A 24,236-nucleotide genomic window follows, 5' to 3' on the forward strand; every position below is an offset into this window, starting at 1 on the left:
TCACACACAAAAACATAGGTGTCAAAACATCACGCACGCCGTAATGCGAACGGCGCCTGCACTACCCGCCCAAAATAGCGCGCAATGAAACTGCAATCTCCAACCTTGCGGCAACTAAAAATCGAAGCCAGAGAGAAGGGGGACAAAGTTAAGAAACAAGAACACAAAATGGCGCGCGAGCGCGACGGGAAGCAGACGACACGAATGGTCGGGCAGTCTCATCGCCAGACGGCGCCGACCGCGCAACGACGTGACGTCACGGTTTTGATTTCGCGCCGCGATTGGCTCGCCCCGCGCGGCGTCGCTATGGCGACCAGGTGAACGGGTGGAGGAAGCAAGCATCCTTCTTCTCCGCTGTATGCCTCGTTTTGCTTTATTTTCGCGCTTTAGCCAAGCTCGCGCGTGCTAGCATTATTTCTCTCTCTCTCTCTCTCTCTCTCCTTCTCTAAGCTCTCCGCACCACGGCTTCTCGGCGGCGAAGAGATGGGCTATGACAAGCGCAGACGATCGTACACTGCGCCAGTAGACGGCTTCGTTTTCGTTTTAGCCCGGAAGGTTTCGTTCGCTTAGTTTATTTTATTTCTCTTTTTCCGTTCGTCATCCGCGGAAAGGAGGGGACGGGTTTTTGAGACGCGGTGTTGCTTCGACCGGCTGTTTCAACTCGCGAGAGATTTCCAGTGCATACTGGTGTTTCGGACCTACGTTGAAACCCAAGGGTCTGAAGTCGTACGCCACGAAACCACCTTCAAAGCCACTCCCGGACGAAAGGCGAGAGTGGTGCTCGCAAATCGAAGACTTTGTGGACACCGGCGTCGGCAGCCTGGCAACCTTCCACGGCAGCTTTGCAACAACGTTCTGCTTGACGCTAGGGGTAAGTCGTACCAGCCGTTGCAGCTAGAACGCTTTCGACATTGTCGCCTCGCAACCCGTTCAGGAGGAGGCAGCCATTTGCGGTGTTTCGCTGCAAACGCGGGCTCGCATTTGAGAGACTCGTGCGTTTTACTACTTGTGTTGTTATTCTTGTTGTTCGACGCCTTGTGCGAGGAAGACATGACGATCACTTTCGATGTGGGCGTCACGTCGCGTGCAACGACGTGGTGACAATGATGGATCACTCTCCGAAACTGATCACGTGCCAACGGGCGTAACTTTGTACGCGGGAACGCGGGAAAATGGCGATCTGTCAAGTGCCACGACGGCGCACAAGGTTACCGGTACCCCTCTCCCCCCTGCCTTTCGCGAATGCGCTATTCAGCCCCTGATCAGACATCTCTTCTATCTTACGTACGCTTTGCTGAGCCCGTTTAATGCGAATCTTCGTATTAAACGTACATTTGCATAATGTAACTAAGTTACTGAACAAGAATAAACACGATCTTGATGGATGGTCAGCGCTACCGCCACCATACATGATTCGTGCTGTCAAAACATGTTGTTGAGCTAGTCGGTTCGCGTTCAATCATAATGGCTACGAGGCAACACAAAGCGAAAAGAATTCAGACAGCCAATAGCGTTAGGTTGCGCTTTAACAACTATCATCGTGGTTCATGGTATCTCAGTAATTAGCATTCCTATATTGTCGCACCAGTGATAAACAGGCGACACACGTTTTCCCGTCTTAGCACTACAGGTCGTAGGTTCGAATCGTGGTGACATTGGCGGCATTTCGTTAGGGAACGAACCGTAAAAATGCTCGTGCGTTTGCGTGCTTCTACTTATCTCCCCCCCCCCCTCTCACTCATTCTTCTCTTCCTTACAGTGCTGTCTGCTCTTACCCCTTACCCAGTGCAGGGTAACAGACCGGATATTTATTTTCCAGTTAACCTCCCTGCCTTTCCGCATTGCATTTCTCTCTCTTCCTCTCTCTCTCATGTGTTTGCAAAGTTAGGTGCCCAAATCTCATGTTTTCGAAAATATTTTGAATAGCGGATTCTCCGATAAACCTGTGTTCGTTTGGGGCATTGATGAATAAACCGTTGAACAGGCAATGTCGGCGGAGTCAAAGTTTGGACTTCGACAACGTTGAGTCACGCAAAACAATTTAATAAACCCATTCCAATTATTCGTTCGCGTTGACGCTCGAAGCACAGCGTGCTCTCTGATTTCGGATCTCCCGAATACCCGCGCCGAAATCGATAGTCATCTTGTCGAATCGCCCGCGTGTACGAAGGTCACGTGACCGGACGATTTTTCCCGCCTCTTAAAGTTTCGTTTCTTCTTTTTAAGCGAAGCTTTTATAACTCAGAGAACTCGGTGACGGCGTCGCACACGAAAAACTCGGCGCCGGCGAGCGTACGGAAATGCGGCCCTCGAAGGCACGCCGTTCCCGTGCGTGTTTGTATGCGCCGTTTCCCAACAACTGATGCTCCCTCGATCGTGGGCTTGTCGATGATCAGTCGTTACTGATATATCAGACTGATCTGTTATCGAGGTCACTTGTGAATTCAAGCTGCCACATTTCATTGCTGCCCGGATATGAACGCACGACGGTCGTTGTTGCTTGTAGCAACTGAAGTGTTGCGCTGCTAAGCACGGGGATGAAGGTCCCATTCCCGGCATGGAGGAAGGAAACAGTTAGGAGGGAGCATTACGCAAAGAGATAGATAGATAGATAGATAGATAGATAGATAGATAGATAGATAGATAGATAGATAGATAGATAGATAGATAGATAGATAGATAGATAGATAGATAGATAGATAGATAGATAGATAGATAGATAGATAGATAGATAGATAGATAGATAGATAGATAGATAGATGATAGATAGATAGATAGATAGATAGATAGATAGATAGATAGATAGATAGATAGATAGATAGATATATAGAGTAGATCAAGCGGAAATAATGGCATCATTCCGGCGTGTTTGCAAGCGCCGATCGGAGTGAATAGACATTTACGTAACAAGAATGTGAGACAGGTCAGACACATGCATACTTGACAACCAGCTGGCATATTAGCTCCGAACGTTGCATAACCTCTCCGTTTTGACGGGAAAAATGAGGAAACAAAACCTCAACATATAGATGCTAGAGACACTCGCGCGCTTGCAATAAGCGCGTCTGTGTAAAAACACGCTTACGTAATCTAGGAAGACACGCTTAACGGCTAATCTTGGCCACGCGCTTTTACCCGTTACACAGTCACAATGTGTTGTCGTCCATTCCTAAATGCAGCTCTTCGGGGAATTCCATGCTCCGAGAGACGAAGCAATAAGCAAGAATTCACATTATTCGATATCCCGGCGGCGTGCTTTCAACTGCCGCTGGCTAGAAGATGGATTACGAAACGAACAAAAGGGGAACACAGCGAATGTCGATTTTGAAACAAGGACTCGCGGGCTTTCATTTTGTCTTTCGTAAGGCGAGAGACAAACAAGTTAGCGTGTCGGGCGATCTAGAAAAATTCAGGAGCCCTTGCTCTATAGAGAAAATGGGGGCGCCATTCGTGTGCATGCCTATCTATTCATCCATCCATCCATCCATCCATCTATCTATCTATCTATCTATCTATCTATCTATCTATCTATCTATCTATCTATCTATCTATCTATCTATCTATATATATATATATATATATATATATATATATATATATATATTATATAATATATATATATATATATATATATATATATATATATATAGTGTTAGGTAGACTACGTTAGAGACGCCTATGCAATAGATAGATAGATAGATAGATAGATAGTCGATATATATATATATATATATATATATATATATATATATATATATATATATATATATATATATATATATATATATATATATATATATATATATATTGCATAGGCGTCTCTAACGTAGTCTACCTAACACTGGATATGAAATACATTATACTGGTGGGAGAGGGGAGGAAGTGGTAATTGTTTGGGAAAAGTCAAAGTTTCGCCGCAAGGCCGGAGCACTGAATGCAATAGCAACAAATTGGAATGTCATACGAATTAAGGCTAGCAGCTAATTCATTTAGCATCCGAGCTGGCGTAAGGAAACGCGTCCGTTGCGGAGAGCGACGCGACCTTCGTGCTGTCTATCGCTTCAACGCGCAGTGCGGTGAGTAGACAGCACGTACAAATTTATGAGCCGCCTGCTGAACATAAGGCGTGAGCAACCGGATCAGTGAACGCAGCCGGGAACACCCCCCCCCCTCCCCCCCCTTCACACACAGACACAGCGACAGAGACGGCCGGTGCGTCTCCTTTTCGATCGAGCTGCGATCGCAGGCTGCGCTTGCATGGAGCATACGACGCGTGAGGCGATGTTACTGCCCTAGGACTTTATGCGGAACCTAACGGCGATTGCAATCGGCTAAAGCTGGCACTTTTCTGCAGTCCATAACGGAGCATGGCTTAACGCCACAGGGGAGAGTATAAGGGATCAAAGAACAGAGCCCGTATTGACAAAAACGTCTTACGCTAAACAATTTCCCGAGAGAACGTTTGAGCCAATTACGACGCGGGGCGTATCATTGCGAAGCTGGCTGACCAATGGGAAAACGCACTCACGAAATAGAGGTTTCGTGAGTTCAGCCCAAGAAGAGCTAGGCGTTTTGAACGAACCCGATGGGCGAGCCTACCGGCGACAGACCAAAGAAGCAGGCGCGCTAAACCACATACTTGGGAAGCGGGGGGCATACAGAGGTTTGCCTCGGTAAAGGAACCTGCATCACCTGTATATCTTGCACTGAGGATATCCAGATACTGTTGTCTGTTTCACAGTGTAATTTCGTAGAAAAGAGAGTCTTTAAACAGCACACCCCTAGTGCTGTGGTCCAGACGGTTTTACATTGTTGAAGATGGATTACCAACTAGCCCAATCTCAGACCTTGCTTTAGGATTTGTAATTATGGAATGGTGCAGATGGCTCTGTGGTAGTTTTCGTTATGCGGAACGCGAAAGCTTTTATACGAAAATTTCAGCCGGACCGACTTCACAGCATAGGTTCCCTGGATACCAGCATAGGCGTGCGAATGAGGTCGGCAGGGGGTAGGGGGGGGATGGGAGGCGACCACCCTCCTTGTTCATCTGAGGAGGAGCACCAAGTCTGCCCTATACCGTTACTCAGTCGTGCTTGTCCCCTCAGTGTTTAGAGTACAAGGTTATGGCCATGCAAGTTCTTGACGATAATGGTGGCCCAGCACCACTGATGTTGCTTTCCAAGAGCTGTTCACTTCCCATTCTTCCCTAAAGCCGGGGGCCAAAGGCAGGCCCTTGTGAGAAGCACGTCAAAGGGGGTGAGAGGGGCTGCGTTGAGACTTCGTCCCCCTTAATGGGCAACCCTGCGCACGCCTGTGGAAACCAGCCAGGGAAAGCAACGCATTAATAACAAATCATCGTGTCGATCGATAGCGTCTCGGTAGTCGGGGAGGGCACCCGAAGAGTGTCACAAGCGATGCAACTGTGTCGCAACAGCTTTGCGTTCGCCGCCAAGCGTGGCCGAGCACCTTGAACGTGCGCTGATGGCGCAACTTCGACCGAGACGTCAAGCACGTCCCGGGAGAGCTAGAGGCTCGGGCATGCTGCATCTCATTAGCATAATAGCGCACGTGGGCATGCGGCTGATGGGGACAAAGTGGTGGCTTTGGTTTCTTGTTTTGAAGTCCTCGCGTTATGCCGCATACACTTGAAACGTTTATGCATGGTGTTCCAGGCATAATTCGTCCAGCTAAGGAAAAAAAGAGCGGGGAAAATTGACATACGACTCGATCGCTGCGTTCATATTTAATGAAGACAACGTTGATGCTATAAGAGATCCAAGACTAGCAATAATTTAGCCATCTTTAGTTAGCATTAGCCGTCGTTTAGCCATCGTTAAGCCAACATCAACGAGCACCAGCCAACGTTAGCCATAACTTGGCCACCGTTTGCCACTGCTAATGAGTCCCTGAGTGCTACTATGGACACTGTCAAATTCTTCCACATTACCCAGACTCCGTAATGGTGGCGTTTTAAGCCAATCAGAGAGGGCGCTGCAGCCCTCTCGGCCAATCAGAGTTGACAACATGGCGTAATTCGGCAGTGTCCAGAAAAGCAACCCTGGTTGTATTACTGTCAACAACTCTATGCCTGGCAGTATGCAAGTAAACACTGCATTTGAAGTCAGGTGATTTGCAGAGGTGATTCGCACACAAAGCTTTCTTGTGTTTGCCTGCTGTGTTCTAGGGACACCGCCAGGCGTGGAGGTTAAAGATGGCTAAAGATGGGAAGCTAGATGGCCATGAGGTTGTACAGATATAAATTAAATTAGCGGCTTCGATTACGGCAGCGGCGATCGCATTCACGACAGATGGCACACTAAAGAAAGTTCTACAGGCGCCTGAAACCTGTGAATCTTGCGACGTTGTTTTTTTAACAGCCAAGCTGTTAAAGCTGGCAGTAAAACGTCCGTTAACAAAACACCCCTGCTGCGTCGTTGCTAAAAATTGCCAAGCAGCCGCGCCAAGGAGCAACCGCCGCCGAGCCGTCGCCTAGCAACCGCCACAGTTTCTTGCACCATGGCTCAGGGACAGCGATTTCAACACATTCAGATTGGCAAGCTTTGCGCGTATTCCTAATCCGCCCGTCGCCGTCTCCTGGCCGCCGCTTCTTCGGCCAAGCACGCTGGATCCAATCCCCGTTGTGATTCTCGTGCTGCAGCACGACGAGCTGAGGATCAACCAGCCTTGCCTTGCCAAGCTTTGCGCAACTTAGTGCAAGCTTCCCGCATTTTGTTGTTGTTGCTGTTGTTGCTGCTGTTGTTGTTGATGATGTTGTTGTTGTTGTTGTTTCAGAGAAATTCGTAACGCTGACTCGAAAAGCTGCCCCAGAACAATGAATGCGCTAGCTCCGTACCGACCAGAAACCTTGTGCTTAGCAGCCAAATGTCACTGACAATGAGCCACTTCTTAACCATCAAACAATTCATAGACTCTGACAGAGGCTTCGGGCTAATCAGAAACTATCTTTACCTATTAGTGAAGCTAGACCGGACTTCCGCTGACGAGAACTGCCGCGTTAGTTATCTCAGATCTCTGAGCTGAACCTAACTATTGCGTAGCACTGTTGATCCCCGTACCGGCGACATTGCGAAAGGGTTAGTGAAGGATGAAAGAAAAGAAAGCGTACGTTTGGCGCTGTCTAAGAGTGACCCGTTCAAGTGTTGCCTGGCAGCAGATGCAGCTTGCCCATAATATCAGGCTATCGGAGTAGGAAAGAAAAGATAGATAGATAGATAGATAGATAGATAGATAGATAGATAGATAGATAGATAGATAGATAGATAGATAGATAGATAGATAGATAGATAGATAGATAGATAGATAGATAGATAGATAGATAGATAGATAGATAGATAGATAGATAGATAGATAGATAGATAGATAGATAGATAGATAGATAGATAGATAGATAGATAGATAGATAGATAGATAGATAGATAGATAGATAGATAGATAGATAGATAGATAGATAGATAGATAGATAGATAGATAGATAGATAGATAGATTATCCCGCTACATAGAAAAATAATCAGTCATCATTTATAAAAAGATGATAATGGTCTGACTTGATAAACCCGGACAGCAAAACACGAGCGATAACGAAGGTCAATTTATCGGCAACAGATTCAAACCAAGAAGCGCGGAAATCCGTAGCTAATAAGAAGCTGGCGCAGAAGCTATACAGATAACCTAAAGTTCACGTAAACAAGGGCCTCCTGACAGAACTAAACACCGTGAGAACAAGCATGGAAACGACTGCGTGCCCAGTAAGAGAAAGAGAGAATGACCGGTGGACGCGGCGGCTCACAAAAATAAGCGTAGGATGGATGGCGAAATGCTAGCAGCTAATCCAGTTGGTCTTTTTTTTTTTTTTGCGTGCAAGTAGGCCCTATAGTGCCTTGTTTGCAGCGCCCAATACGAAAGCCTTCAGCTTAGTGCGAGTCAAACGGCTCCGCAGCAGAGCAGCGAGCGTGCGATGATTAAAAAACAAAACAAAAAAATAAATCACGAAACAACGGGAAACTGCCGGCGAAAATCGCCCCTCGAGAGAGACATGCCACGATGGCTGCCGCCACGACGGCGTGCTATGCTACTTCGATCGAGCCAACAATCTAGATTGGCCGCCCGCGGCCTTTGTTTTTCCGCCACAGCGGAGGCTCGCGTTTTCCGCTTCATCGACGAGGTCGCCAACGCGATGCCGAGAGCCTGAGTGTTTCTCTTCGCTCGCTGCCACCAGCATTTCGTTCCTCAATCGTCCTCCCTCGCGTTTTCGTTTGCGCTGCACTTAGGAAGGAAGGAAGGAAGGAAGGAAGGAAGGAAGGAAGGAAGAAACAAGCGGAAAGACAGGGAGGTTAGCCAGTTCTTAGACCGGCTGGCTACCCTTAAGTCACGAAAGCACGGACGGAGTGCACCGAGAATACCATGTGCGCCATTTGTTCATGGTTGTGCGTTCTTCCATGACTGAAGTACAGCGAAATAAAAACAACATTAGAATGTCATACCAACTATAATCGGTTACAAGCGAAGAAAAAACTGTAAGCTCCGCCCATCGAACGGCGACGCGCCTGCCCTTCGCCTCTGAAAGACAGTCGTGCTAGCTGGTTTCCGCTCGAACCGCAAGTAGTTTTTCTCGGCTAATGTAGACACTGCATATATTAATAGTTAAAGGCTCGTCGTTACTACCTAAAACATTGCGTTTACACTGAGAAGCGATGTCAGAATATCTGAGGAAATTTAACGGGACACTCACGTTTCCGACATAAAACCAGCGACAAAACGTGTGTCTGTATGGGAAACTCGACGATCTGAAACACGCGAGAAGAGTTTGACGTCACAAAAGCGAGTTAGCACTACTGGATGGAGCATCTGTGCCAATTCTCTGTCGGAGTGACAGCGATAGCTGGGAGCAGAACTGACATTTGTTCTTGGGGTGTACCCGACTATATTCAATGGTGAAGTTTTATTGACCGATCTTCCCTTCATTCCTTTTTTTCTTTTTCTCCTTTACAAGGAGTGCAAGGGTGATATTTTCGATTGCTCATTCTCTTTTATCACACTAAATGAACGTGGATGTCCTCCAAGCCCTACGGCATGGAATACAGTCAAACACCTTTGTAGTGAAGTACTCAGGACCCTCAATATACTTGTTTACATAGGAGCGATTTGCCGTAACGGTAGCTCTTCGTAACACTTGCAATGTAGGTCGGGAAGTAAGGAATTTTACCGGTCGTTAACTCCTAGACGCGTTAATGTTTATCCCCTTGCCACAGCGAAAGGTAACAGAACAGATCCTCTTCTTGCAAGTTGACCTTCCACCCTTTCCATACGCTAGGCAAATATCATTCCTCTTGACTGGTACGACGGCTGCCAGTGGGAGGACGATCCATTTTCCGGAGTGACGTCGCGCGCAAATACGAACGTGCGTGCGCGCAGGTGACGTCAGCGAACCGCATATGTACACGGGATGACAAAAATTCAGGAGCCCTTCCTCTATCGGGAAAATGGGGGAAGCGAAGTTTGGCGTGTGCTTGTCTGACCTACTGCTATTTTTCTTTCTTTCTTTCTTTCTTTCTTTCTTTCTTTCTTTCTTTCTTTCTTTCTTTCTTTCTTTCTTTCTTTCTTTCTTTCTTTCTTTTCTATCGCATCGGGCAATGCCCCATCCTAACTGTTTTTTTCCACCATGCCAGGAATTGGACCTTCACCGAAGTGTTTAGCAGCGCGATTTCAGAAAGCAGTACTCGAGGAAGACCGGCGAGTGCGATCGGTAGGGGTGTTTAGCGCCTGTAAAGCGTGCACCGCCACATGAATAGCGTTACAAAGGAGAAGCAAACCTACTGCAATAACACTCCAGGGGCTTTCTTTCTTTCTTTCTTTCTTTCTTTCTTTCTTTCTTTTTCTTTCTTTCTTTCTTTCTTCTTTCTTTCTTTCTTTTTCTTTCCTTTCTTTCTTCTTTCTTTCTTTCTTTCCTTCTTCTTTCCTTCTTTCTTTCTTTCTTTCTTTCCTTCCTTTTCCTTTCTTCTTTCTTCTTTCTTTCCTTCTTTCTTTCCTTCTTTCTTTTTCTTCTTTCTTTCTTTCTTCTTTCTTTCTTTTCCTTCTTTCTTCTTTCTTTCTTTCTTCCTTTCTTTCTTTCTTTCTTTCTTTCTTTCTTCCTTTTCTTTCTTTCTTCTTTCCTTTCTTCTTTCTTTCCTTTTTCTTTCCTTCTTTCTTTCTTTCTTTTCTTTCTCTTTCTTTCTTTCTTTCTTTTTCTTCTTTCTTCTTCTTTCTTTCTTTCTTTCTTTTTCTTTCTTTCCTTCTTTCTTTCTTTCTTTCTTTCTCTCTTCTTCTTCTTTTCTTTCTTTCTTCTTTCCTTCTTTTTTCTTTCTTTTTCTTTCTTTCTTCTTTCCTTTTTCTTTCTTTTTCTTTCTTTCTTCTTCTTTCTTTCTTTCTTTCTTTCTTTCCTTCTTCTTTTTCTTTTCTTTCTTTCTTCTTTCTTTCTTTCTTTCTTCTTTCCTTTTCTTTCTTCTTTCCTTTCTTTCTTTCCTTCTTTCTTTCTTTCTTCCTTTCTTTCTTTCCTCTTTCTTTCTTTCTTTCCTTCTTTCTTTCTTTCCTTTCTTTCCGTCTTTCGTTCTTTCTCTTCTTTCTTCCTTCTTTCCTTCTTTCTTTCTTTTCCTTCTTCTTTCTTTCTTTCTGTCTTTCTTCTTCTTCTTTCTTTCTTCTTTCTTTCTTTCCTTCTTTCTTTCTTTCTTTCTTCCTTTCTTTCTTTCCTTCTTTCTTTCTTTCTTTCTATTGCACTGCACGATGCTACCTCCCAACTGGTTTCCTTCCTCCATGCCGGCAATTGGACCTTCATCCACGTGCTTAGCAGCGCAAAACTTCATTTGCTGCAGGCAACAACGACAGTCATGCGTTCATATCCAGGCAACCATGAAATGTTGATGGAGGTGAAATGCTAGAGGCCCGTGTGCTTAGATTTAGGTGCTCGTTAAAGAACTCTAGGTGGTCGAAATTTCCGGAGCCCTCCACTACGACGTCCCTCATAACGTAAGCGTAACCTCCCCCCCCCCCCCCCAAGAAAATGTGGCAACGCGATATGACAAGTCACCTCGATATAATATCACGTTGCCATATCAGTTGATATTCCCGCGTTAAAACGACATAAAGTATAGCCGCTTTAACGCAAAGCGCGTCTGTGAGGCAGTTTATCATGCTTAATACCGTCTGATCGCATGAGACAGCATGCATTATCCGTAGCTTTGCTAGCAACGCTAAACGACTTCCCAACTGATACCTTCATATTAATCTCGAGACTTACGAAATGCGCAACGTCATCCCCAATTAAGCGTTAATCCGTCTCTGTATTCATAAAACGGCGTTGCCCTTGGCGAAAAAGCAGCGCGCTCGCTATCGAGCTAAAAATGGCCCAAAGCAGCGACAACTGCATCTTTCCTAAGCATCAAGAGTGGAGCTCTGCTTCCCTTAATTGCTCAAAATGTAGCCTTACTAATGATGTAAGGATGCGCGAAACAAGAAACAATGCACTCTTTTTTTTTTTTCTGCGTGGCTACCGCCTCTGCACACACTTCAAGTAAACTCCGAGTTAGCACTGTAATGCGCAGGCGCAGTCGGGCGGAGCAAACGGAGGTAAAGAAAAGGAAAATTGTCTTTCTGCGAACTGCACCACAACGCGTTGGCGAGGTCGGCTTCGCCAGCCGCGCCAAAGCCAAGCAGAAGCGATGCTTCTTTACGTTTTGTTTTGCCCCACCAATTACAGTGCTGCGCGCGCGATGTCGTTACGAAAGTCGCGACCATGCTAGAACGCGACGCTGTCGCTCGCGCCATTAGCCACAGATGAGACAGGCTTAGCGAACGCTGTTCTACGCTGGCGTCGCCAGTGTCGTGTGCTACATGTAGGGCCAACGCCTCGCCGGCACGTTATCTATTATGGAGCAGACGAGTCGTGCGCGCCCTATGTTTTCTTTTCTCGCTTCCAGAACGTGGTGGAATTCCCTGTAGTCATTCTGTTACTACGCGTACAGTTGTGTGAGTTGTTTTTTCGCATCCGCGTCCAACTGACTTGTAGCTCTTTGTGAGTTGCGTATCTTAAAGTAGAACGTACTTTTACGCACATATTCTTTTACGTGCGAGCCGCCTGCCCCTTCAGTTTAGGCGCACCGTTTAAACATACCGTTGGAACTGAACCCACACGTCCGCATGGCATGGCCATGAGGGGCGTACATCACTGCGGCTAGCAAATAATTGTCGCGGTCGAAGACGACGTTGTGTGATTCTCTGATAAATTGAGCTCAAGACAATGTATTCGCACGTCTTGTGCGGTTTTCTTCTCTTGTGTCCGTGTCTGCACAGCTTACCTTCTTTCATGGTGAATCCCTATACCAACTGTAGATCAACGTTCTGTCATTCAAGAAAATGGATGTGCATTAAATTTTTTTTTTGTTGCCAGAAATGTCGTCGTCCTTATGTTAAGTAATGCTACTTTTTTTTAATAGCTAGTCTTTTCTCTTTTCCTCAGTGCACCGCTCAATAAACCCAGTGAATCCTTTTTTTCTATTTGTTGGCATGAGTAGAGCTTGTGATGCGTGGGTTTGAGGCCACAACAACGACACTGTCCATTGATAATCTGCTGGGTCCTCGCAATCAATCACTTCAGAGCCAGAAGATCGTTTAAACGCCTCGATGTTCTTCTTCCTTTTTTTATTTTTTGTTAAATGCATCGCAAAAATCTTGTGTACGTATTCATTTATCCCTCGCGTCTGTACATTTGTGTGAGGCCACGCATAGCCACGACATTCGTAAACAGGAGAATCATGGAGTCATTGAGCGGGGATCTAAAAAGAAGAGAAAGAAATAAGAAGACCGACAGACGCGTTTCTCTATATCCCGAGTCTCTCCAATCGAGGCAGTGCTACAAGAAATGAGGGGAAGAGGGCGTAATAACGGCAGTAGATAGTAAACAACGATGTTTTTTGCTCACGCTACGCTTTATCGGTGCCTTGGGACGAATGTCGTTTCCCTTACAAACGGTGCTTATTCGGAGGCCGCCAGAAGAGGTCAGACGGTGACCTACTGTCGGCCCTTAAAACTGTGCAACGCTGTCAGAACTTGGAGCGAACGTTCGTCGTTGCAGAGGTGAACTCCAGAACATAAGCAAAGAAAGAATAAATTGACTTCTTAAGTATCAACCAACTCGTCCAAGCATCCGTTTCAGCTAACTTCAGCGAGCGCAGAAAACTTTGACAAAGCATTTGGCACCCAACTAAATTTTTTGGATTGAGAAGGTATGAATACAACGGTTCTGTTAAAACAGCTGAGAGGAAATATTTACCGACACTAGCCAACATTAGCTAGCATTCAGCCAACACTATCCGATGTTGCTATTATGTTTCGATGTTTAATTTATTTAGGTGTGTTCTCGTGACGCAGAGTCCTAGCGTCATTCACGAGTGGCGGACAAAAAAAAAAGACATGGCGTCGGCTTGGCGATAGAAAAAGAAAACAAAAAAAAACATTCGCACCGTTAAAGGAAAACCCAAAGCAAAGCGGATAGTCGGAATTGTCGATATGGAAAAGCGCAAAGCGGTTTCCTCTCCAATTTTCCGGAGGCACCGAAATTGCCGCCATATCGTTGATGGGCGGCCCGTCTGCTCCGAAAAGGAGACATAGCAGACGACAATAAAAGCAGAAGTAATAGCGAGGCAGACGGCGAGAAAAAAACAGAAAACAGACAAACAGTATGGCCGAATCGGGAGATGCGGATTGCTGCGAATTTATCGGTTGAGAAGGGGTGCGGCTGCGGAACAAAACAAAAAAGCGCAATCTTTTCCTGGCCATCTATTGGTTAAGGGGGGAGGGGGGGGGGGCTTTGTGTTTCAAAACAAGGCATCCAACGCTTGGCGTCTTTGTTTGAGATAGGCAACGTCCGCCGAATGATTTCGGGAAGTGTTTGCTGATGTTGTTGTTTTCCAGACCGTCGGAGATATCGGAACACCGCCTACTCTTCTGGTCTTTGTTTCCGAGTTTGGTCTCTCATTGTTTCCTACAATAATCTCGGAGACGGTCGCTAATTCGGGGATTTCTTTTCTCTCGGGAAACGGGTGTTTGATGGAAACAACAGGAGATGGACCCGCGCCAGTTTGTTTTGTTCCGCCATTTTGTTTGTAAGATTGGGCGTTCGCGAAATTGCGGGTTTATCGGAGCGCGTGGTTTCTTTTTTTTTTCTTTTTCTTTGAGTCAGTCCGGACTAATTGCCCCCCGCACGAGATCGAAAAACCGCCATTGTCCAGTCCTGTCCAGACAACGAATGTATCAAGATGACGAAACACTGTGGTTTTGTTATGTACGCGATGTCGTAGTGAGCGGAAAAATTCTCGGCGGTGTTTGCATCCGTCTGTCAAGTATAATTTTTTGAGCAAACGTTAACTGGTGTGGGTGGCATAGATCGAAACCGCGAGAGAAAAGAGGAAAAAAGAGACAGACAGACAGACAGACAGACAGACAGACAGACAGACAGACAGACAGACAGACAGACAGACAGACAGACAGACAGACAGACAGACAGACAGGACAGACAGACACGACAGACAGACAGACAGACAGACAGATAGATAGATAAGATAGATAGATAGATAGGATAGATAGATAGATAGATAGATAGATAGATAGATAGATAGATAGATAGATAGATAGATAGATAGATAGAGACAGACAGACAGACAGACAGACAGACAGACAGACAGACAGACAGACAGACAGACAGACGGACAGACAGATAGATAGATAGATAGATAGATAGATAGATAGATAGATAGATAGATAGATAGATAGATAGATAGATAGATAGATAGATAGATAGATAGATAGATAGATAGATAGATAGATAGATAGATAGATAGATAGATAGATAGATAGATAGATAGATAGATAGATAGATAGATAGATAGATAGATAGATAGATAGATAGATAGATAGATAGATAGATAGATAGATAGATAGATAGATAGATAGATAGATAGATAGATAGAAACTCTACCTTGACACCGGTCGCGCCTCACCGGCAACAAGATTTGTCCATCGACTCGCCTTTGAAACGAGGCGGCATAGAAGTACATCCTTACGCACATGCTTCTCTTTTCGTTGCGAACGAAATAAAAGAAGATAGAACAAAAATACACTTAGACAAGAGACACCGCAGGTCTCCGTAACGCACTGGCGCAATAAAAAAACAGAAAGAAAAACACGCAAGGGACCGTCTGCCGAAAATACTGCAAAAACTAAAAGTACAACCAATTTTTTTCTAAAAAGAACTGCGAAGCTCCATTGCCTACCTGAAAGCAGGTTTCACCTCAGTACGACCAACTAAAAGGAGAAGCCCAGTTCTACCACTTCAGCTTTGGATTTTGCGTTTTGTGTTTTTAGCCGTTACTCGGGCCGACTCGCATGATCGAGAGTGCAATTTTTTTTTTTTTTTTTGGTAATTCCACTCTTACGCTTAACTAGCTTCCCCATCCGTAATTCAAGTATATTCTGATTTTATTTTGCAAGGTCTGTCCGCTTTTTCTTCTTGCTTTAAGACCTTTTCAAAAGCTCTAAGTGGGAAAGTGCGTTCGCTCGTCCGCAGAAAGTAGCTGCTACCTTGATTCTTTTTTCATTATCAAATTTTCTTCTTGTGATCACTTTTTGCGCCAATCACTTTCTTTCTCGATTGCCTTACACAGGCTGTCGGCACTCCTATTTCAGCTGGATCGAAGAACTTTATCCGTTAATCACTAATGCGAAGTTCCAATTTCGCAATCGAAGAAGGCTTAGTAACCGTAAGGAAGAAAGGAGGGAAATCTTTTCTAAGGGTTCGTTTCTTTTTCACACACAACCAAACGAGCCCAACAAATAATTAGGCCAGGGAAAGCATAGGGGTCATTAATTGTTGTATTTAACTGTAATGTAATGATGATGACGTAATCTGAAATGTCGGTGGGATCCGAACCCACAACCTTCGAACCCACAGCCTTGGCTACGAGCGGTGCCGGCTAACACGCCCAGGAATAACACAATCATCATCATCATCATCATCATCAGCCTGTCTACGCCCACTGCAGGGCAAAGGCCTCTCCCATGTTCCACCAATCAACCCGGTCCTGTGCTTTCTGCTGCCACGTTATACCTACAAACTTCTTAATCTCATCTACCCACCTAATTTACTGTCTCCCCCACACGCGTTTGCCATCTCTTGGAATCCAGTCAGTTACCCTTAATAACCACCGGTTATCCTTCCGACGTGCTACGTGCCCGGCCCATATCCATTTCTTCTTCTTGATTTCAATTAGATGTCCTTAACCCTCGTTTGTTCCCTGACCCACTCTGCTCTCTTCCTGTCTCTTAATGTTACACCTATCATTTTCCTTTCCATCGCTCGCTGCGTCGTCCTCAATTTAAGTTGAACCCTCTTTGTAAGTCTCCAGGTTTCTGCTCCGTAGGTAAGTACCGGTAAGATGCAGCTGTTATATACCTTCCTCTTGAGCGATAGTGGTAGACTACCATTCATGATGTGATAATGCTTGCCGAATGAGCCCCATCCCATCCTTATTCCTCTAGTTATTTCACTCTCATGGTTCGGCTCCGCGGTTACTCCCTGTCCTAAGTAGACGTACTCCTTTACAACTTCCAGTGTCTCGCCACCTATCGCAAAGTGCTGTTCTCTGGCAAGATTGTTCCACATTACTTTAGTTTTATGCATATTAATTTTCAGACCTACTCCTCTACTTTCCCTATCCAGTTGAGTAATCATGAGCTGTAATTCGTCTCCCGCGTTACTCATCAATGCAATGTCATCAGCAAATCTCAGGTTACTGAGATACTCTCCATTAACTCTTGTCCCTAATTCTTCCCAATCTAGGGCCCTGAAAACATCCTGTAAACACGCGGTGAGTAGCATTGGAGAGATCGTGTCTCCCTGCCGTACGCCCTTCTTTATTGGGATTCTGTCGCTTTCTTTATGGAGGACTATAGTCGCTGTGGATCCGCTGTAGATTTCTTCCATTATGTTTACATAGGCTTCGTCGATGCCCTTATTCCGCAGTGCCTGCATGACTGCTGATGTCTCCCCCGAATCAAATGCCTTCTCGTAATCTATGAAAGCTATGCATAGAGGTTGGTTGTATTTCGCACATTTCTCTATCACCTGATTGATAGTATAAATATGGTCTATTGTTGAGAAGCCTGTACGAAATCCTGCCTGGTCCTTTGGTTGATTGAACTCTAATGTCGTATTAATTCTGTTAGCAATTACTTTTTTAAATAGCTTGCAGACAACGGACAGTAAGCTGATGGGCCTGTAATTTTTCAGGTCCTTGACGTCCCCTTTCTTATGGATAAAGATGATGTTGGCATTCTTCCAAGATTCTGGTATCCTCCCCGTCGAGAGACACTTCGTATACAGGGTGGCCAGTTTTTCTAACATAATCTCTCCACCGTCTTTCAACAGGTCTGATGTTACCTGATCCTCACCAGCGGCTTTACCCCATAAATACCCAAAGCGGACAGGGAAGTGCCTTCCACGTATCTCAACAGGTAGAGCATCGGACGCGTAATTCGAAGGTTGTGGGTTCGGATCCCACCGACGGAAAGGATGTTCAATTCATTTCAATCAACGTCGTTATTACTACACTACAGTTTAAGACAAGGATTAATGGCCCCTATGCCTTCCCTGGAAAATTGCATGTTGGACACACTCGGTCGTAAGAAAGATTTTTTTTTTAAATAAGCTGCACAGAAGGATAGGTGTGTAAGATAAGACGCAAACACTTATTCGAAAAGTAGAGATCGCACCAAGGGAGTGCAGTTTACAAATAAATGAATCGGAAAAACGTATTTCAAATGCATCTATTAAGGAATTTAAAAACAGAATAGATACTTTCAGTCGCACCTTTGCCAAACTCAAGTGTAAGATTTTTGCGCTGCCAAATTTATTACTTTCTAGTTGCCCTTTTAATTTCCGTACTGCTTTTGCATCACACTGTATTCTTTATTTGCCACTTTTTTATACGTGTTTAATAAGAAGCGCTTGAATTTTACGTGCAGAAACCACGATAAGATTGTGAGGCATACCATAGTGGATGGCTTCGGAAATTCCGACCACCTGGATTCTTCAACGCGCGCCTATATCTAAGTAAACGGGTCTCTAGCATTCTCGCGTTCATCGAACTCGCGACCTTCGGGTCGGCAGCCGAGCGGCGTAACCACTGTACGACCGCGGTTGCATAATTTTGCATGTGTTTCGGTAAATGCATAGATTCTTGCATGCTGACGCTTTTCTATATTATTTTACTAGAATAGAGGGGGGACTTAAATCGCAGCCTTTTTTTCCCACTTTCCACACCACTGTTGGCAACATTAGATTCAGCTAACCAAAACTTTCAAGCACGTTACTCAAGCAACACTGAAACAAAAAGGTAGAGCTGGCAGAAAGTACTAACAAGCACTACACACACACAAACCAACACGTCGCAAGTAGACACATCTTTTACGAGCATGGCGTCGTTTATTAAATGTAAAAATCAGTTTACATCAGTTGTGGGGCTTTACGTGCCAAGACCACGATGTGATTACAAGGTACGCCGAAGCGGGCGGACTCCGGGTTAGTTTTGACTACAGGTGTTCCTTTAGCGTGCACTTATATTTAGGTATGCGTATGACCTGCCCTTTAGAGAAATTGGCCGCAAGTAATTTTTTTTCATGTTCCTGGTGCAGCGTTTTCCATCCTAACATTCGCGATGCGGGCAAAAGAGTCAGAACAATCTTTTTTTTTTTTTTTTGTCTCATCGAACATTTATGGAATCGCTGAATTCACGAGAAACCGTTCGAAAAGAAGTTTCTTTTCTAAAAATAAAATTTGCCGTCTCCTTACACCGACCCATTTCGCAAGAAGCAATGCGCAGGGGGGGGGGGGGGATCGATGCGCAATTTTCCTGAAGCTCGTTCGAACCTCCCCGAAGCACTTTAGGAGATAGAGAGAGAGAGAGAGAGAAATGATTTGAAAGTTGTCGCTCCTGTCCCTCTTAGTAAAAACCATCGCTTAACGTGATCGAGCAATTTTCCGAGCATGAACTAACGCTCGCGCATTTTCAGACTGCTATGCCCGAGTAGACGGCCGTGTGTATGGAGGGGAAAAAAATGATATATGAAAGAGAATTTTGTCACGCAACCAGCGCTTAGCGAGCGAAACTCTTCGTGCAGTCATTCCAATCTCTTCGATATCTTCCAAAACTGCATATCTTTCCTTTTGGATCCCACGTTCCCTAACTCCCCAAAAATCATTCACGGCAGCCCTTCGAGTGCAAGATAAAGTGTTTAAGTAAGTATGTGCAACAACAACGACAAAAACCCACGCGGTATCGACTCAACACGTGACCTCTGAACGAGACCGTATTGGCCGAAAATATCTTCTTCAGCCTCGCCGTTCTAGCTTTGCCTGCACCTCTAGCGGAGTCTTACGCGAACATCGCGTGTGAAGTTGACGCTTTCCTTTCTATGGTCGTGTGTCTTTCTCTCACCCCTCCCCCCCAAACCCGCCCTTTCGAAGAGCAAACATTGTCCAAACACAACACATAAATTCCCCCACCTCCCAGCCCGCTCCCCCACCCGCCTCTTGCCCGTAGGAGCCCCAGTACTCGTAGGAACCCCAGTAACACGTAGGAACCACAGTAAAAAAATTCTGGGGACGCCCCTGCTGTCTTCCTCACTCACATCTTTTGGATGCCTGCCTACACTTTCGGGAGGAGAAGACACTTGCAAAACTTTGAGAAAGTAATGAAAGAAGGACAACGCACATTGTGGTAGCTGTCTCTCGCCCCTGAGGCCACCTCAACTGCACGGAGACAACTGGAGTTAAAGAAAGAAGGAAAGGCAACTGCCCCTCTCATCCACAGTTGCCAACCTGCTCCCTTCAAGTTTACCCCTTGTTTTGCATATCTCTCTATGTATACCTTTGACCTTTATTTGCATGATGTGGCCATGCGCGTACATTTGCATATCAAAGAAATACATCGTGCATTTATTTACTCGGCGCAGCGTCGGTGAGTTGTTGTTGCAACAAGCAGTCGCCGCAGGGCGCGCGCGGCGTCGGCTGAGCGTAATGCCCGTTACGCCACGCCCCGGCATCGCTCGATGTTCTGCATATGTTTGAGCAACCGAGAAAACAAGAAAAAAAAATATAATCGCCTAAGCATAGCCGTTCGTGTGTTTCTACTGACTGACGCTTTTGCCTGGAACTTTTGAAAACGCAGTTTTCCGTTGCAAACCCACGATTTTGCTTTTTCTATTTTTAGTCTGTGTCGATGCGCGTTTCAGTAATAATAATTGTTGAGGTTTTATGTCCCAAAACCACGACATCGTTATGAGGGACACCGCGGTATCATTATGAGGGACACCAGGTGGTCGAAATTGCTCCGGCAATTTCGACCCCCTGGTGTTCTTTAACGCGCACCTAAATCTATGTACACGGGCCTCTAGCATTTTGCCTCCATCGAAATGCGGCAGGTGATGCACCACGGCGGATGATGCACGTTTCGTTAGCAAAACCGTCTGCTTCGCTTATGCATAATATGTTGCTTAGGAGATGTTAGCGCTTTTATATAGCGCCCGCTACACATCTTTACAGATAATAGAATTCGTGAAAATCCCAGCAATGAAAAATAGTGCACAAAAAAGCACCCAGGGAGTGTTCATGTAAGTCAGTCAAGCCATATTATATAGATACCCGTATGCATGCACGAGAGGGGGGAGGGGGCAGTGGTGAAACTTCGTCCCCGCCTCCCCTAATGAAGAACCCTGCGTACCCCTATGTAGATATACCTGCTTTGCTTTACTTTTTTATTCTAGCTGTATTAAGCAGCGTGAACGACATCTAGGATTTAGTGGCATTATAAAGACAGAGATAAGGGGGGAAATTTTCATTAAGAAAGTAACTTGCATTGGTCGGTCGCACTTCTACAATATGAAAAAGGAAAAAAGAAAGGCTGTTACTGCGAAAACATGCTTGAGATAAACCCGTAAATTAAGCCATAACCCAAGAAGGGCCTTCAAGCTGCCCTACAACGGAGCTCGTTGCGAGGACCCTGATTTTGATGGCATCCGCTCGGGCTCTCCTCGGTTATTCACGGTGGAGCGGTTCGAGGGCTGGGCATGACGACAGATGAGCGTCCGCGCCGCACGTCACGCTCCGGTTCCCAGATACACCCATAGATGGCGTAACTGCCTCGGTCGCTGTCGAAGCGGTGGCCATACATTGAAACGGGGAAGGGCAGCTTGAGCGTGAATATGGCGTAAAGTCATTGCAGCAGGGGCAGGTGTGGTAGGGGATACCACACGTCATTTGCCGTGCATCTATCCTCTACAAATAACGTAATCCGAGACACCCACGCAAAATCACAAAACATCACAGAAAATCTCTAGGGAACCACAGGAGAACCGAAGCTCCGCTGTTTCCGCAGATTTCTCATTGGGTGTAACTGGGCTGAACTTTTTATAAACTGCACTTTCATTCCAAAAGAACCTAGACAATCGCAGTGGCACAGTTCTCATGTTTGCGGGAAACCCAACGTCTATAATCTCAATAATAATAATGAACAGGGCGCCAAAAGCACGAATCCAAAAAGGACATACAGAGAGGTCGTACTTTCCGCGGTAGTGTATTTACCGCTAGGCTCATCGTCATTATTGAACATGCCCCAACAACTAGTCCGACAGTGTGTAGTGCTAGTCTACAATACCGTCCACGCTGCTTACCATATTGAACGAAAAAGTGCCCTAGTTTTCCAAACCCATACCGGCCACGCACGCAGGCGCGCCCTGATGTATCTCTCTTAATCTACGCGCGAAGCTTTCTGAGACGGGCAAAAAAATGAAATGCAAGTTGAAAAAAAAAGCGAGCAGTTTACTGAGAACACAAAAGCAATCTCACGACGCGTCGGGCAGGCGAAACGATTTTCTGGCGTGTCGATGCGATACAAGTGTCTTCTTTTCTCGTGCATTGTTTTGGCGTGCGCAGCTGACAGCGAGGCGAAGTCTGTAGTATCGCGGCAGACCACGCGTAGGCACGCTACCTGGCGGTCGATGCGACCCGGAATCCGAACGTGACCTGGTTTCGCTCGTCCGACGCCTTGCACTGACAGTGGCATACAGCTATATAGCTCCGAAGGGACTTCCATCCCCGGCAGTACGATGGCGTTCTCTCTTTCATTTCACAATGGTTCTGCTATTAAGGCGAAAGCCTCAGATGCCTCATCACACGCGAAAACTGGCGGTCGGCGTCAACACGAGTGATGCAAAAAAATAATATGTGATGACGTCGCCATGTGACGTCACAGATGGGTAGAATTTGTCAGATCATCATGGCGTGACTACGACGTCGCATAACCTGACGTCACATGATGACGCCATCACATGGCATGGTTGCTTGGTCAAAGATGGGCCGATCCCGGAGGCAGTGCAAAACCAGGTGAGGTGCCGAAAGCTTCCAATGCTTCCGATCCCGGAGGCAGAGCAAAACCACGTCTTGTGCAAAATGCTTTCGGGGGTCGGCGGGAGGGGGAATCAATACAATTGACCGATATTAACAAGAAGATAGCTTTCGCCTTCGAGAGAGAGAGAGAGAAATGCTGTAATGAAATGCTGGAGATGTTAGCCTATTCGGCTGACATGCTACTTCAGGTGCTGAGTGATGATTACGCTACATACACTGATAAACACATAGCAGCACATACAGCCACACAACACATAGATTACACTGTTTACAAAGTTTCGTCAAGTCTCGTGACCCGCAAGAACGTTAACAGCGCTTTCGTGGCGCGTAACGCACGGGTGGCGCTCCGCCATGGGCCGAGAATATGTCGCACTGCTAAGCTCGAGTCCCGTTGAAGGTGTATTGACGCGTTCAGAGACTCTGAAGGCGGCATTACACCTTCAACGGGACATTCCTCTCTAACGGGACTCTCTGATTACACCTTGAAAGGGACCTCAACGGGACTCTCTGATGCGTATCGTCTGCGGTCGCACAAAACTTAGTGCAGGTCTTCTGGGGCCTTCGAGCCGTCTTAGGCAAATGCATAAGGGACCGTGTGTCTTTTCTTTTCTGCGATTACGTTTATATACTGCTCGTTAAACGAGTTCGTTGGGACGCTTCCCCTCCGAGAACCGAGTTGGGAATTCCGCGGTTTCGTCAGCGCTATGACCTGATAAAATTAAAGCTAGATCAGCGCTTGTTAGTACTGAGATTAACGTGTCTTTTTTTTTTTTTTTTTTTTTTTTTTTTTTTTTTTTACATCGGAGCTGATAAAGCTTTTCGTTGAGCCGGGTGGTGCGAACAGAAATGAACCGGCACGCTCTCTCTTCGTTCTCTTGTTCATTCTGCTTTGCTCCCACAACGCGTGCGCCTATTCGTGCTGCCGTGGAATGCAATAACTATGATGGGCGAATGTGCTACGTGACTAAATATCATGTGAAATCCCGTAACAACTAGTCACGTGACAAAAATTTCGTAACACCACGTAACAACTAGTCACGTCACTAAAAGTCACGTATCATTACGTAAGATCAAGTCATGTCACTGTAACAGCTGCTCACATGACTAATCACGTAACACAACGTAACATAACGCAAAAGCACGTAACATCGCGTAGCAACTAGTCACGTGACTGACTAAAAATCACGTGAAATCACGTAACAGCTGATGACGGGAGTGTTCCCACCAACTACCACGTAACAGCTAGTCATGTGTCTAAAAATCACAACATCACTTAACTGCTAGTCACGTGACATCTCCCCGCCAAACCCACGTAACACGTGCGTAGTTTGGGGAACCGACCGAAACCGGAGATGGATAGCCAAGCCTAACCATACTTATTACTAGCAGCAATAACTTCGAAAAAGCTAGGTGGAACACTAGCTCCGCTGATGGTTCCAGCCTTGCGTCACTAGTGCAAGCTGCGCTTCTTTTTTTCGTCGGTATCAGCGCTCACCACCACCATCACAGCAGGCGTGATACATGGTTGGAATATTTTTAGAACCAACCAACTGTTTCGTCTTGTTGCGACACACGGTTTCTGCCAACGTTTTTAGATTCTGTTGGTTTCTGCGGAGAGGTTGAGCCGATGAGCACATCGTCTGCTACATTTCTAAAAAAAAATAATACCTGTAGAAGGAACGTAACGAAGCAGTGTGATTGAGCAGCCAGGCATGGATGTGGTGG

At 45.8% G+C, this 24,236-nt stretch overlaps 1 protein-coding gene across 1 annotated transcript in view; it reads left to right on the forward strand.

Annotated features, from left to right (window-relative positions):
- The first annotated feature begins 483 nt into the window (after positions 1-483).
- Positions 484-24,236, forward strand: part of LOC119404883 (uncharacterized) — a 28,584-nt gene continuing 4,831 nt past the window's right edge. The window contains exon 1 of the mRNA XM_037671573.2: positions 484-871. The gene's annotated coding sequence lies outside the window, so the exon portion shown is untranslated. The remainder of the gene's footprint in view (positions 872-24,236) is intronic.

This window comes from Rhipicephalus sanguineus, chromosome 9 (assembly GCF_013339695.2).
Source record: "Rhipicephalus sanguineus isolate Rsan-2018 chromosome 9, BIME_Rsan_1.4, whole genome shotgun sequence".
Lineage (NCBI taxonomy): Eukaryota > Metazoa > Arthropoda > Arachnida > Ixodida > Ixodidae > Rhipicephalus > Rhipicephalus sanguineus.